We start from the raw sequence: 3,624 nt of genomic DNA, 5'->3' as shown, positions 1-3,624 counted from the left end.
AAATTGCTTTCAAAGGCTTCAGAATGGTCTCTGCTTTGAGGCATGGGGAAAAATTGATTTCAGTAATTGAAAGAGAGTTTCACAGTGCATGAACAATCAGCTCCATGGGAGACCTGGCCTGCGTGGCAACCAACTTCAGGGACAGCCAAATGAGGACGTGTTCCGTGCACAAGCACACCAGGTGGGCTAAGACCCCAGTCTCTTTTTGCGGGTGCTTTAAACATGTCTCCGTGTTAAGGTCTGGAAATGACAGCAGATTGTTGCTCTGGTGTGGCTTTGTCACCATCTCCTAACCAAACCAAGGATTGTCTCATTCTGGACTGAGTCATCCCCTGTTCTGCCTGCTCCTCCTCCTCCTCCTCCTCCTCCTCCTCCTCCTCCTCCTCTTCTTCCTCCTCTTTTTCTTCCTCCTCCTCGTCCTTTCTTTTCTTCTTCATCCCCTTGCTCCTCCTATTCTCCTTTCTTTCCTCTTCCCTCATTTCTTCTTCCTCCTCTTCCTCTTCCTACTTGGTCTTCTCTGCTGATAATGGAAACAATCTCACAGGAATCCGGAGCTGCCAATGACAACCCAGGTGGGCAAATTCTTTTGCTGAAAATTTATTTTTCAATTTTAAATAAGGAGACCAAAAACTAACTTTCTGTGTGTCTCTCTGTCTCCCTATATTTCTGTGTGTCTCTCCCTGTCTCTGTCTCTGTCTCTCTCTCTTTCCCTCTCTCTCTCTCCCTCTGTCCCTCCGTTCATTATCTTCACTAGGTAGCATAACTAAAACAAGAAGACTAAATGGTGAAGGTAACCTCATATCCCTAAAGATAGGAAAGATGTAGGGCACTGATTTTATTATAACCTTCTTTCCAAACAAGGTCACCTCTAGAATATTCCAATATTTCCTCCTGATCTTGAGAGAGGATTGCTGCATAGTACTTTGCCGGGCAGCTTCAGCACTGTGGTAGTAGTAGGAGATAGCCAATCAAAGAGAGGAAAGGTTTGTCAAGGCTCACAGTCTTGAAGGTTTCGTTCCATGATCAATTGGCCCATTGCTTTGGGCCTGTGGCAAGTTGAGCCACAGAGGGAGCAAGTGTTGAAGAGAGCTGCTAACCTCTCAGCAGCTGGGAGAAAAACGACAGGGATGAGGCTGGAGTCTCGAATCCTCCTCGGGGGCATGCACTGACAACCCATCTTTCTCCCACAAGGACCCACTTCCTCCCATTGCCAGGGCTAAGGACCACATTTTTAGTACATTCAAGATCCAAACTACAGCGTGTATCTCCTTCACCATGGAATTGTATATGTTTGTTTGTTTGGTTTATTGCAATCTATGTTTTAAATTTGTTTATTTGTTTTTGGTATTTTGAGACAGAATGTTTCTATGTATCAGAGCTGAACTCAGATTCACTGTGTTGCCCAGGCTAGCCTTAAATTCACTATGCATCCTAGACTTGCCTTAAAACTACTTTGTGTCCCTGGCTGACCTTGAACTTATCCTCTTCATAAGTCCTAGGCTTTATAGACATATCTGTTCTTGGCCCCTTGGTTTATTGAGTTAACTGACTAAAAAGTAAAGTACATACACACACACACACACACACACACTCATACACACAAAGTTTAAGTGATGTTTTGATATGTATATCCATTATGGAATGGCAATACATTTAACTCGTCCATTTACCTTAATATTTAAAAATCTACTCTCAGCAAAATGCAAACACACATTATATTAATATAATTTATTGTCATCACCATGAGGTACAATAAATCTCTTCAACTAACGAGAACATTGTGTCTTTTCCTAACTTCTTCCTGATTCTCTCACCACTCAGCCTCCTCAGATCATCATTCACATTACACTCTAGCCTTCTGATTATATTTTATGTGTGTGTGTGTGTGTGTGTGTGTGTGTGTGTGTGTGTGCCAGAGAACAGGGCAGGGTGATGGACATCATGGCACACATGTGGAGGTGAGGGGACAACTTTCAGGAATTGGTTTTCTCCTTTCACAATGTGGATCCTGGGGATTGAACTCAGGTCGTCAGGTTTGACAGCAAGCACCTTCACCTGCTGAGACATCTCATCTTCCACGAATCCACCTACTAGACCTCACACACAACTGAGATCATATGCTATTTGTCTCTCTGTGCCGTAGGGTCCCCACATCACAGAATTTTCTCTCACTTTTAAGACTTAACTGGTCTCATTTCCACTTGTGTGTGGTGTTGACTACTTTCCTGTTACTGTGATAAAGACACCACAACCAGAACCAACCTTCGAAGCATTTATTGTGGCCTATATCTCCAGAGCGTCCATGATGACAGGGGAGGTGTGGGAGCAGGAGGTTGAGAGACATGCCTTCATCCACACCCAGGAAGCTGAGAGTCAACCAGCAATGGGACAAGGTTACAAACTCTCAAAGCCTGCCCCTCCTGAGGTGTTTCCTCCAGCTTGTCACCAAGTCCTGTGACCAGAGTTTGATCTTCAGAACCCACACGGTGGAAAGAAAGAACTAAGAGGAAAAACGTTGTCATCTGAACACCTGGCATCCACACACTTTTATTTTCTCTTTACAGTGGCCACTGTCATCCATGAGAAGTGCTATGTCACTGTGGTTTTCATTTGCACCTCCCTGGCTAGTAATGATACGATCATTAATTCAAGTGTGTTTAAGAATGTCTATATTCAGATCCCTTGTCCATTCTCTGAGTTATTTTGTCATGGTTGAATTGTTTAAATTTCTCACTTCTTATGTATTTCTGAAATTAATCTCTTATCGGAGGTATCAGATTAAAAATATTCCTCCCATTCTGTAGATGGGGTCTTCACTCTGTGAATGATTTCCTTAAGTATACAAAAGATTTTTAGTCCTTTTTACTTTGTTTTGTTTTTGCTTTTGTCTATTTTTTATTTTATTGCCTGTGTTTTGGAAACTTGTTCAAAAATGGCTTCCCAGACCAACGTCATGAAGAGTCCCCTGTGCTGTCTTCTGAACTCCTGAGCCTCACATGTAAGTCTGTAGTCCATCTTGAGGTTGATTTGTGTTTTAATGTGACAAGAGGTATGAGAGTTGTAGTCTTCTGCTTGTGAAGGCCCTGTTTTCCTGACACATCTTGAGGAGACTGGCCTACCCTGATGTGTGTGAGGAGACTGGCCTGCCTTGTGTGTAAGGAGACTGGCCTGCCCTGTTGTGTGTGAGGAGACTTGGCTTTCTTCTTTGAAAAAAAAAAAGGGGGGGGGGAAATATGGTGATATTTTATTTGTATTAAAATGTTATTTGTATGTTAATAAATAAAGTTGCCCCGGGGGTCAGAGCTATTAGCAAGCCATAGGAAAGCAGGGCAGTGGTGGCGTACACTTGTAATCCCAGCACTTGGTAGGCAGAGCTGGGTAAGTCTCTGTGTGTTCAGGGATACAGCCATTATTGGACACACATGCCTTTAATCTCAATACCAAGCAAGGAAAACCTGGAGGCCTATACAGACAGGCTGTGACAAGGCGGTCATGTGGTTGGGTTTACAACCAATGAGAAGGAAGAACAGGAACACTATATAAAGACTTTAACACAGGGGTAGTTAGTTTGGAGAGGTAGGACCACTGCAGGAGGAAGGGTAAGGTTTTAGCTCTTAGCTCTGA

This window comes from Peromyscus eremicus, chromosome 19 (assembly GCF_949786415.1).
Source record: "Peromyscus eremicus chromosome 19, PerEre_H2_v1, whole genome shotgun sequence".
Classification (NCBI taxonomy): domain Eukaryota; kingdom Metazoa; phylum Chordata; class Mammalia; order Rodentia; family Cricetidae; genus Peromyscus; species Peromyscus eremicus.
Note: the sequence above shows the minus strand (reverse complement) of the source record.